The sequence below is a fragment of the Hyla sarda genome, chromosome 4 (genome assembly GCF_029499605.1).
Source record: "Hyla sarda isolate aHylSar1 chromosome 4, aHylSar1.hap1, whole genome shotgun sequence".
Taxonomy (NCBI): Eukaryota; Metazoa; Chordata; class Amphibia; order Anura; family Hylidae; genus Hyla; species Hyla sarda.
The window spans coordinates 214660968-214674625 of NC_079192.1; positions in this window are offsets into that span (position 1 = coordinate 214660968).

The window sequence follows — 13658 nt, forward strand, 5'->3', positions numbered from 1 at the left end:
CGCTGGACTTCTTTTCAGTTGTTGTGGATTCTATAGAGGGACTGGAATTAGCCTTGTCCGGGTCGCAGAGGAGGCAAGGGGGTGAGCTGAATACTATTTTGCATGTAAAGATCTATGTTAATATGAAATGGAGATGGTAATGTAGTGCCTGGTCAGAGGTGGGACATAAGCTCAGAGATAAGGGGTGGGGGATAATCAAAACCTGTGTAGAGGAAGGGAGGCATTTTGGCAATTCACGTTGGACACAAGAGCCCAATTAGGTATGAATATCCACCGCGAGTTATTGTTTCCCTTAACTCACTCCACATATGAACTGATCCTTGTCATTTTAACTTTGTTGGTTTTTTGTATTTTTCAAACTGTCTAACAGCTATACAATCAGTCTGCCTTTTGGGGAGGTGAATGGTTAATAATGCACAGGCATACCCCACCCCTTGCACAGGTACTTAATTCCTCGCCTGCAGACGTCACTGAGGAAGAGCGCATGCGCTCGAAACGTGTCTGACGGTATAATCGGTTTTAACAGCGTAATGTGATCTTCAATAAAGCTGTCTTTCATGAAGTGCTGGATCATTGTCTTCTTCTTCACATTGCTGTGTGCATTGCCGGGCACAGATCCATTCACCATACTGGAGAGGGTGAGCTGGATTTTTGTTTCCTCACGTTGCACAAGTCTTTGGCTGTTCCGGGCTCCCCTCTCCACAATTGACGTTATCACTGTTCATTTGGAGTTTGTCTAAACTTCCTACACACTGTTTGGACACCGACCACATTGGATCAGACTGCATGTTCTTTTGCTACCATAGATCATGCACAGAGGGCTGCTAACCTGTTCTAGCACACAGGACACCATTCTGTTTAATCTACGAGTCCTAATGCACAGCTCCAGGAGACCAGGATTTTGTGCAATTGTACCACATTAACAAATTATATTTCTAAGGACATTATCCCAAGAGGACTGCATATCAAGAAAATCCCTACCATTGTTTATTGTGAGGAGATGCTCACAGACTGTTCTACCAGGTTCATGAACATCATTGTGAAATACGAGACAAAAAAATTGGACACACTTAATGTGGGCATTGACAAGCTACACCAGGAATTGGAAGCCTTCAAAGGTATTACTGATTATAATGAGCTATTGAATAAAACCAATGAACGTATAGCAAAATTAGAGGAGCACATTATGGAGACCAAAAAGCTTAAAATGCAATGGGATGTGCGGGACTTTGAGCTTAAACAACAATATGAATGGGGTCGTTGGGAGTCTATTAATGGTACACCGAGATCTATTTTGAAAAAGTATGGGAATAAAAAAACGCACACCTTAACATAAAGTCACATTTAGTTCATCTGAAATGGACTGTAATGGGGAAAGTACCGAATCTGACAATCCCTCCACCTCCAATGCCAGCTTCTCATTATAAGTTAAGGAGTTGAGGTTAAGGAGACAGGTCCCAAAACACTCGGGGTCATGAACTATCTAAGAGGAGTTTATCCGAAGAACACAGTTTACTGTCTAAAGGCCTACATTTTGCATTAGTTAATGGGTTTGATGTGTTTGGGATATTGTGTGAAATAAACGGTTTCATTCGCAATTTAACTGTCAAAAATTATTTTTTTTTTAAATAGAAACAAACAGTAATGATGGGGTTAATGACAAAAGTAAAAAATCTTTTGTTAATGAATACTGCAATCTCTTGTTTAGAGACCAACCAACTGTGTAATTTACAAGAACTAAGTAATTGCTGTAACAATTCTAATGACACCATTGACTCCAATATTTGGCATGTCAACAAGTGACATGTGACCGACGCCCCCCTTATGTCCGACAATCTGACTAAAAAGGAGCGGCAAGCCCTTAGGGAATTGTTATCTTACAATGACATCGTTATTAGAATGTCGGATAAGGGTGGTGTAGTCACAATTATGGATAAAGACATGTATGTAACACAAATTGAAAACATGTTAGCACCATCACATATAAAAAAAAAAAACTGCATGTTGAGCCCACACCCAAATTCAAACAATTGTCCAAATTACTTGTTAATGGCCTGGCTTTGGGTGTCATCAGCGAGAGGGACAGGGTTTATCTCCTTGTTGAGGAACCTGTCATCCTGGTGATATACGGCCTCCCGAAGACACACAAAGATGTTGTGCCCCCACCCATAAGGCCGATAGTTTCTAGCAATGGCTCCTTGCTTGAGCAGCTGTCCACATTGGTGGATCTATTGCTCCAACCACTTGTTCAATGCACCCCAGGGTATCTCAAGCATTCCAGGGATGAACTTAGAGCAGATGAGCACATGCATTGGGATCCCGGGCTTGCATGGCTGTCATGCGATGTCGTGTCGTTGTACACGTGCATCCTGTGGAACACCGCTATGGAGGACATGGATTACCGCTTAACCAAACATAGCAATTATTCCCAGGATCTCTGTGAGTTTATTAAGATGGAAGTCTGGTTTCTCATGTCCCGAAATTATTTTATTTTCAGTTTTTTGTTCAAACCAGTGGTGTTTTGATGGGGGCCGGACACTTACCATGTCGTTTTGGGAGTCCAAATACATTTTCTCCATGGATAATCCATTCAGTGACAGCATACAGTGGTATGGCCAATTTATAGATGACCTCCTCCTTGTTTGGAGGGGGATGTCGCGGCCGTACCTCTGTTTGCTGAATATCTGAATACCAATCCTTATAATTTAGGTTCACTCATCATTCTAATCCTACATCTATAGTGTTTTTGGACTTAGAATTAATAGGTAGACCCCATGAAATTATTTCAGTTTCCACCCATCGTAAACCCATTTCGGGAAATACTGTCCTTAGAGTTGATAGCAATCATCCTTTCCATACTACACGCTCCACACCGGTAGGTGAACTCACTAGGCTTAAACGAAACTGTACAAAACCTGAAGTTTACAAAAAGCAAGCCAGTGAGTTGGAACAGAGACTTAAATGTTGGGGTTACTCTTCACATACATTAAAAAGAGCCAAACACATCGTAGTGGGTAAAAATCGTGAAAAATATATTAATCACCCACAAATTAACAGAGAACAATGCCATAAACCTGTTCTTGCCCTCACTCCCCCCATTTTAACAAAGTTAAAAATATTGTTCTGGGACATGCACATCTCTTGAAACAAGATGAAGTGCTTTGCAATATATTACGGGAGGGCTGTCATGTAGTCTCTAAAAGGACACCTACTCTGGCAGACAAACTGTTGATTTTAACAGTAGTTGGCTAGTCCAAAAGGGCTTTGCCGTACTTGCAATTTTGTCAAACCCACTAAACAATTAAAGAATGCAGATGGCACCAAAACATTCAACATAAAGACCAGCAACGTGGTATATATTGTTGAATGTGTGTTGTGTAATCTGATGTCTGTGGGTTACACAACACGCAAGCTCAAAATACGTGCATTGGAACATATTAATGATAGCAGTAATACAACTAGCTGCAACAGATCTGCCGCCTCTGCACACTCACTCTGTACATGGAGGTAGTGTAACCGGATTCAAAATATATGCAATTGAACATGTAACTGTTGGAGTGAGAAAGGGATGTCTGCGTAAGAAATTGGCCGACAGGAAGGCATTCTGACAATTCACGTTGGACACGAGCCCCATCAGGTATGAATATCCGCCGTTATTGTTTCATTACTGAATATCGTCAGCTCCCTTAACTCCCTCCACATATGAAGAGGTTGTGCAGATTACAGGCACAACACTTACAAGGGTATATCAAGGAGATTTCAGCTGCAGCGGCTTCCCACACCGAGGGCATCGGTGTTGATCCTAGGTAGAGGAAGAAGGTGAAACAGGGAAGCTGGATCCGCGCTGCTGGCAGGCTGGTCAGGATCAGCAAAGATCGGGAACCAAGGATTATAATGGATGTACTTTATTATTTTCACACGTGGTTCTGGGAGTAAACCCTTTCATCAGGCGTGATACAATCAGTCTGCCTTTTGGGGAGGTGAATGGTTAATAGTGCACAGGTACTTAATTCCTCGCCAGCAAACAGACTGACGTCAACGAGGAAGAGCGCATGCTCTCGAAACGCGTCTGCCTGTATGGTTGGTTTTAACAGTGTGATGTGATCTTCTATAGAGTTGTCTTTCATGAAGTGCTGGATCATAGTCTTCTTTGCACATGACATGGGTCTGAAGTTCCAAAATTTTCACTGGTTGCAGTTGTCCTGGTACAAGTTAGTATTGTATTTCAGGGTACACTTCACAGGTTTTAACCAAATAATACATTTGTGTTTCATACTTTAATGATTAATCCTATTACATTAAAGGGTGCCTGTCATTTGTAAAAACTTTGTAAAAAAAAACTTGACATGTGCTAGTGCAGTGTTTCTGCGCTAACAGGTCATATTTTCAGGATTTCCTTAGTCTTTTACAGGTGATATAACAGTTCACTGACCATAATTATTTCACCTGTGAAAGACTAAGGAAATCAACAAAACATGACCTGTTGGGGGGGGGGGGGGGTCTTGAGGACCACGCTTGAGAAACACTGTCCTAGCGACATTTCAAAAGTTTTGATCCGCTGATCAGAAAAACAAGGTTGAAGAAGTCTGCCCTACCCTGTCCTAGCGACATATCAAAAGTTTTGATCCGCTGTTCAGGAAAACAAGGTGGAAGAATTCTGCCCTGTCGCACTGCTCCTCTCCCTGCCTCTTTGTCACATGATTGAGACATGCTCATAGACTTACACTGCAAGTTTGTCTCGATCACATGACACGGAGCCAGGAGAAAATGTGCTGAGCGCAAACGTCCCGCGACTCGTTCTTCTGATGGGTGGAGGTCTCAACACTCAGACCTCCACCGATCAAAACTTATGACATGCTGCTAGGACATGTCAAAAGTTTTTACAAATGACAATTGCTTTTTAAGCTAAGGCAGCAAAGGATTATTTTCTGCTTCAAGAACAGACACGTCAATTGTTGAAGCAGGAAATAATCCTCATCAGGACCTTCCATGACATCAATGGGGGATTTCACAAGGATTCCAACTGTAAATCTGCTGCAAATTACCAGTGGGCAATGGTTTTCAGTGGGGAAATTCTGCTGTGTGAATGGACCCTAACAGAACATGGGTGTCGCTTGATCCCCCTATAACACAAACTGGAGATCACATGTACTATTTAGTGTCTGCTTTAGTATTTCTGTGATTAATAACTAAAGACATAAATTGAGCAGTTTTACAAGATTTGGCAACAATGGCTGAGACTGTAGTAGAAAACATTAGAAAAGCCTAGCTGACTGGCTGGCCAGGTTCCTGCCTATGCCAGGCTTCGGACTCTAAGGGTACATTCACACATGCATATTTTGCTGCAGATTTTCCACAGCTGATTTTTGCTACCCACAGACTTCAAAAGGGTAGCAAAATCAGCTGCGGAAAATCTGCAGCAAAATGCAGAATTATGGGAGGAAAACAATTTTTATTTTATTGTTATACAAGGCCTCAACATTACAAAATGTGAAAAATGGGGCTGAAAATTTTATGAATGCATTGTATACATCAACACAGCCTTGAAAAGTAAAACACTTTTTGAATGTTATTCTTTCTATGACTATTAATTGACATTATTCAGACTGTTCCAAATTATTATGCAAATTCTATTTAAGTATCACAAAGATTAAATATTTTGTTTTTCAGTTTAACTCATGGATGGCATTGTGGCTCAGGGCTCTTTTGATCACCGAAAACAATCTCGGACACCTGCGATAATTAGATTGCCAGTCTCTGGAGTCCCACAGACATCAAGGTATAGAGTCCTCCAGAGTCTTGCAACTGTGCATACACCTATTCGGCGGCACCACTAACCCATGCTCACAAGCAGGAACAGCTGCATCTGGTAGAAAAATACATGAAGACTAATTTTCAAACAGTCCTTTTCACTGATGAGTGCCATACAACCCTGGATGGTCCAGCTGGATGGAGTAGTATATGGTTTGTGGACGGCCACCCTGTTCCAACAAGGCAGCGACGTCAGCAAGGCGGTGGTGGAGTCATGTTTTGGGCTGGAATCATGAAAAGAGAACTGGTCGGCCCCTTTAGGGTCCCCGAAGGTGTAAAGATGATCTCTGCAAAGTATGTGGAGTTTCTGACTGACCATTTTCTTCCCTGGTACAGAAGGAAGAACTATGCTTTCCGTAATAAAATCATCTTCATGCATGACAATGCACCATCTCATGCTGAAAAGAATACCTCTGCATCAATGGATGCTATGGGGATAAAAGGAGAGAAAGTCATGGTGTGGCCTCCATCCTCCCCTGACCTCAGTCCTATTAAGAACCTTTGGAGCATCCTCAAGCATCTATGAGGGTGTGAGGCAGTTTACATCCAAACAGCAGCTCTGGGAGGCTATTCTGACATCTTGCAAACAAATTCAAGCAGAAACTGTCCAAAAACTCACAAGTTCAATGGATGCAAGACTTGTGAAGCTGCTATCAAATAAGGGGTCCTATGTTAAAATGTAACGTGACCTGTTAAAATGTTTAAAAAGTTAAACTGTTTAAAATAGCTTTTGATTTCAGTGAATATGCTGCAAAGACAACAAATGATAATTTTCAGTTCTATACAACCTATAAAGTGTTTTGAAACTTACTATGCATAATAATTTGGAACAGCACATTGTAAGTTTTTTTGTTTAAAAATACTGTTATCATTAGGAGGTTTGTTCCATAAAACTTTTAATTGTACTCTAAATAGTTGATAACATGAGAATTATGCTGACTGTTATTTACATCAATTATTTAGGTAAATGAGAAAAATATAATTTGCATAATAATTTGGAACAGGGTGTATATATCTTTCAGTGCTGTAAGTTACAAGTGGTGGGGTTTCCTTCCAATAGACTTGTATTTCCTGCAGATCCTTCAGATAATTGATCAGATTGAGATCTGGGGAATTTGGAGGACATCATCACCGTGAACTCTTTGGGGAAGATTTTTCAAAGCCTGTGAAGAGGAAGAGTGTGTCCAGTTGGCCATAGCAACCAATCAAATACATTTGTTCATGTTTTACATGCCTTTTTAAAAATCAAAGAAGCGAGCTGATTGGTTGCTATGGGCAACTTTTTCTCTACACAGGTTTTGATAAATCTTCTCTTTAATGTTTCTTAAAATATTCCTGAACAATTTTTTTAGTGTATTCTCTATGTTTACGTTTACACACAGTGATTACTTCTCAGATTTAATGTTCTGTTTAAATATATTCGAATGAATCAATATAAATAATTGAACATAGCAAGACATTTGGTGCATATTTGCTATGTGTGAACATACCCTATCAGAACATATTATCTTGCTGAATGAGGCTACAGCCACTAGAGATCTCCACTGCCCTAAAGGGGTGTACTTGGTCTCTAACAATATTTAAGACAGTCAAAGTAACATGAATTTTTCCTTTGCGGCATGTATCCTGATTCATTAGACCATCTTCTTTCATTGCTCATTGGTCCAGCGTTGGGGCTCACTTGCCTCTTGTAGGTCATTTTGTCTGACTTGTCATAGTGAGCCAGCTCTGCAATCCAGGACTACTTTTTGTCATAACTAGCAAAACATTTTTTCAGCAATTTGTGTTACAGTAGCTCTTCTGCAGGCTTTAACCAGACGTTTACTGTACTTTCCATATGCATCAATACTTGCCCATAATCCCATCATGGTTCACCAGTTGAACTACCTTGGATCACATTTGGTAGGCAGTAACCACTAGATACTGGGTACACCCAAGATTTTCTGGTCAGTAGACATTTACTGTGATTTTGTTTGAGTTTGGTACATCCAAGACTTGTCATCTTGGAGATGTTAGTGACCCAGTCTTCAAGGACACTCTGAGGGTGTTCACACGACAGAATCTCTGCAGTATTCCAACATGATTTACTGTACATTTATGTCAATGGGATTCCTGTCCCATTCACATAGCGGAATTTCCCCTTTCCCCAGAAATATAAGATCAGTCAATGGAGTTTGAATTTCAGCTGAGTTTGTTTGGCCAACTTTTTTTTTTTTTACTCTCCCAACCTCCCTATACATATTCAAACAGTCATGTGCCATCTATGGAGAGGTCAGAAAGTTCTGGCGGGAGCTTAGCTCTTCAAGGAGGTTGAAAACAAGCACCAAAAACTTTATACAAAAGTTGACCAAAGCTTCCCACTTCAGTGGGTTTTACTGACTGTCTGAAGTGTATGGGCACCTAAACCCCCTTAAGGACCACGTGTTTTTCCACTTTCAATTTTGGACTTTGGTATTTTTTTTTTTACGTATACACCATAAACCGTGCGGTTTAATTAACATTATATTTTTATAGATTGGACATTTACGCATGTGGCAATACCACATGTTTATTTTTATTATGTTTTTATATGGAATTTTGGAAAAGGGGGGTGATTTGAACTTTTAGTAAGGAAGGGGTTAATGTGTATTTTTTATTTTGTTAGTTTTTTTTTTTTTAACACTATTAGTCCCCTTGGGGGACTTTTAATAGGAATCATTTGATTCCTTATACAGATCAATGTGATTCATAGAACTACATTGATCTGTGTGATCTGCACTCCATTGATAAAGCCTGATCTTGCCAGGCTTTATCAATGGGAGAGCCGGGACAGCTGCAGCAGCAGAGGTAAAGCCTCCGCTACCACCACAGTGGATCGTCCCCCTGCAATCGTGCTGCTGGGGGTTGATCCACCCCACTGGACCACCAGGGAGTATTCATAGCTTCCTCTAGATGCCGCTGTCAACTTTGACAGCGGCGATCTAAAGGGTTAATAGCCGGCCACGGCGATCACCGCATGTTGGCTATTAACGCCGGCCCCCAGCTACAAGAATCAGCTGGGGGACGCTGGTATGACGGGGGCTTGAGTCGGGAGCCCGCGTTATACAACAGTTAACAGTACATAGACGAGTATACATGTCATTGGTCGTTAACCAGTTAAGGGTATGTTCAAACAACAGAATTTCCACAATTCCGCAAAAATACTGTTTGTAGAACTCCGCTGAAATTTCTGTGTTCACAGAACTCTGCTGAAATTCAAACCCCATTGACTGATCTTATATTTCTGTGGAAAGGGGAAATTCCGCTTTGTGAATTGGACAGCGGAATCCCATTGAAATGAATGTACAGTAAATCATGTTTGAATTCCGCACGGAAATTCTGCTGCGTGAACACGACCTTAGAGTGTCCTTATATATCCTGGTTTTGATAAGGCTTTGTGATGCAGTTTGTGGCTAAAACCATGAGTACTATCTTCCATTTTATACTTCCAATTATGATTCACTCCTTGTTTTTGGTTCATAACATGTCTAAAAGCACCCTAATTGATTGTACATTGTAAGCCTGTTTACGTTTCGGTCATAGAAATACACATCATATAACGCAACATTCAACTTCAACATGAGAACACAGCCTAAATGTTACAGCTGATTAGTGTATGCACAGCATCATAGGTAAAGTGCTTCATGGTTCTAGATCCAGTGATCACACTATTAGACACACGACTACATTTGCACACAATTCCCAAGAGCCCAATTGGCATTTGATGTCAGTTTAAAATATATAATACTATTAGACTGCTGACCCCGGTAATGGCCGACATCCACGATCGCGCGGATGTCCGCCATTAACCCCTCAGATGCCGTGATCAGTACAGATCACGGCATCTGCGGCAATGCGCATGTTAAAATAGATGAACAGATCGCCCGCAGGGCTGCCGCGGTGATCCAATCATCTGTAATGGCAACGGAGGTCCCCTCACCTGCCTCCGTCTGTCTCCCAGCGTCTTCTGCTCTGGTCTGAGATCGAGCAGACCAGAGCAGATGATCACCGATAATACTGATCAGTGCTATGTCCTATGCATAGCACTGAACAGTATCAGCAATCAAATGATTGCTATCGATAAAAATAATAAGAGTAAAAATAAGTTTTAAAAAAAAGTTTAAAAAAGTTAAAAATCCCCTCCCCCCCAATAAAAATTGTCAGTTTTTCCCATTTTACCCCCAAAAAGCGTAATTTTTTAAAACATATTTGGTATCGCCATGTGCGTAAATGTCCGAACTATCAAAATCTAAATGTAAGTGATCCCGTAAACGTAAAAAAAAAAAAAAATCCCAAAATGCTACTTTTTTGTCACATTTTATTCCCAAAAAAATGAATAAAAAAATTATCTAAAAGTTTTATATATGCAATAAAAAGTACAGATGACGGCGCAAAAAATGAGCCCTCATACTGCCCTATATACGGAAAAATGATAAAGTTATAGGTGGTCACAATAGGGCGATTTTAGATTACTGATTTTGTACAAAAAGTTTTGACCCACAGAATAAAGAACACGTCATTTTTACCGTAAAGTGTACAGTGTGAAAAAGAAACCCTCCAAAATGTGCAAAATTGTGGTTTTCCTTTAAATTTCCTACCTAAAAATATATTTTTTGGGATTCACCGTACATTTTATGGTAAAATGAGAGGTTTCATTACAAAGTACAATTGGTCACGCAAAAAACAAGCCCTTATATGGGTCTGTAGATGGAAATATAAAGGAGTGCTTGCAATGTACTATGTTCTTTACGGCTAAAAGACTGAACATTACATGGAGCTGTACAGGAAAGCATTCCTGCTTTTTCCACATTTATTTCAATAAAATCATAAATATTTAAATTCTACCTATACAAAACAGCTGCTAATCAGAACTATTGCTGAATAAACACATAAATATACACGCACTTTTGGTGATAGCTTCCCTTTGATTGTTACATAAAGGAAAAAGCACCCTGTATATTGTGACAGAAATCTGCAAGTATAGAACGCAATTCCACTTGAAATGGCAAAGTCAATTCAAAGTAAAACAATAGCCCAAGTTGTACCTAAAACGAAACATTTGAGAAGACTGAATGCATGTGTGCATCTATAAAAGGTTCTCACCATTGGTAACACAAGAACAGATCACACTGAGAAAGCATTGTAACGTATTAAACTCCTGTAACCCTGAAACACTAAGAACTGAGGGAATCGTTATAAAGTACACCATTGGTTTAGTAAAAGTGCAGCAACATAACGTTAAAAAAAAAAGTCTATAAAAATTGCAACAAATATTTATTTAGGGTACGTTCACACATACAGGATCCTGCACAGATTTGATGTGCAGGATTTGTAACTGCAGATTACAAGCTGTGCATTTAGTTTACATTGAAATCTGCAGCAGAAAATCCTGTGCATCAAATCTTCACAGAATACTGTACGTGTGAACGTACCCTTACAGTTCCAATGCATCTAGAATAAAAAATAGACTTCCCATGTGTCTCCAGCTCATGTGCATATTTTGGAGTCTCCTCAACATGTAATCCTGCAGTCACCTGAACATATCCTTCAGGGCTTTCTCCTGGTAATTTTAAACCACAAGTAACATGCCAGCAGTTATTAATAATGCATTTTACGTGGGTTTTCTTTTTTGCACGTTTTTCCTGCTGTTTTTGAAGTTTTGTTGGGCTCATGAAGAAAAATGCTGTGCCTAGACCAAGCTGCCACTAGGTGTCTCCCTACTTGTCCAGAGCACAGTTCCCTCCATCTCTTGCACAGACTTTGGATTCCTGCTGGCCTGGCACAAGTTCAAAATCAAGAAATGCAGTCTGGAGTGCTGAGGAAGGGTGTGTGCAGCCTTAGCCAACCATAGCTCATCTCACACATTGTACTGCTCTGAGCTGTGTGTAGCAGAGTGAGGGAGGAAGTTCTTCCCTGTATGGCTTTAGATGATGTCATAGCCTGCTGGGTAATGCCCTTTCCCAGTCTTTAAATCTGACTGAGCAGAAAATTCTGAGAAAACTAAAAATATTATAAAAATAAAGGCAGGTGGGCATGGGGCAGTGAACTGTGAGGAATGTAAGTTTTAACAAGATCATGAGAGGTACTCTATCATCTGTGCCCTGCATTTTATCCCCCTGACCATTTTATATAACTAGCATAATGTTGTGTTTCCACTTTTGTTTGTACTTTTGGCTGGCTGCCTGCCATAGAAGATGTAGCAATAATTGTGTTGTGGCCCAGTTATTCTCAGGATTGTGACATAAGATGGGAGTGCCCCTTTAAGTCACTACTGCCAGTGATATCATGCTTTCAGTTCTTAGTCAAAGACTGAATCCAATTAGAAGTGTTCTGAAAGTAGTATCCAGGTCCTCATTTTAGGTCATACACTGCTTTCACGCGGTTGTTATACAGATCATTACAGAATATTTCCAGACCTATTTTTAGCCATGTGTAGCCCTGGCTACTTACAAATAGCCCTTTTTTTTGTAAAATCCATTATCAGGGAACGTTGTTTTGTAAGAATTACATTTATCATATTTTTCTGAGATGTCATACAATAGGCTGCAATGGAGCTTTATATTACCATTCTATTGACCAGCCCACCCATTGTGTCCTATACTTCTATACTCTACAGCCATCTTTGGATTTAGCTACTTAACAGCTTTAGTCAGACCAAGAAAGATCTGTACAGATACTCATTTCCTACCTGAAGTACAATCTTCAAATTTTTTTTTTTGTTAAAAAGGGGTTATCCCACCTTACCCAAGCATTGTACTCTGGAAAAGAGGATCTCTCCACCAGTGAAATAGACAATAAATGGAGGAATGGTGTGCTAACATGGTGTGCCATTCCACCTGGATAGGAGAAACTGCAAAAAAATTAATTCTTTTAAGTCTTAGCCTAGTGGCATGAGAGACATGACATCATAGAGGCAGGATGGGCGGTGAATATTAAGGTGACGATGAACTCAGAGAGCCGGCTCCCTGCCTCCATTGCACACAGCACTGCAATAGAAATATATGAGGAAAATGGCATAACTCTGCAGCTAACAAAAAAAAAGGGGTCACTTTAATTTATGTTTACCAGCAGTATAATAGTATATTGGGTTTAGTGCAGGTAAACAGTGTGTCAGTTCATCTTTAAGTCATTTACTCCCTGTGTCCACTCCTGCTGTATGAAGCATAGTCAGGAGCCGAGCACATTTCATACCCAGAATGTCTTACAGTCTATGGAGATCAAAAGAGAAAAAAAGGAAAAAATGAAAGCAAAACATTTGTTTCCCAGCATTTAAGTTCAAACTATGAAACTATAATTAAACTGGACAGAGAATTATGATAAATGTAAAACAAATTCCAAAGTCCACAATTTCTAATGTTTGGTCACTTCATATACCAGAATTTTATTTTATTTTTTTAAATAAAGCGATCAAAAACTCCCATCAAAATGTATATGGGGAAAAAAACAAACAGATCAGGGATAAAAAAAAAAAGCCCTCATAGGCCCCATATACAGAAAAATAAAGTGTTATAGGGTAAGAAGAGGACAATTTATAACACTCAAGTAGTAAAAAATAAATATTTATATAAATTGTGTTGTAATCACGACCTGTTAGTACTCCTCTGTACTCTCTTCTGTCCTATCAGACAGAGGAGTGCTAGCACACCCTAACTTACTGGGCTCTGTCCATGCCTGTGCTTCAGCTTTGACAAAGCCATGATTTCTATGAAAAAAAAAAAAAGGATATTAGAAAGGTTAAGGTTTTGCATCTCACATTGCCCATTTCACCCCTTAAGGACCAGGCCAATTTAATTTTTTAGCATTTTCGATTTTTCCTCGTTTGCTTTCTA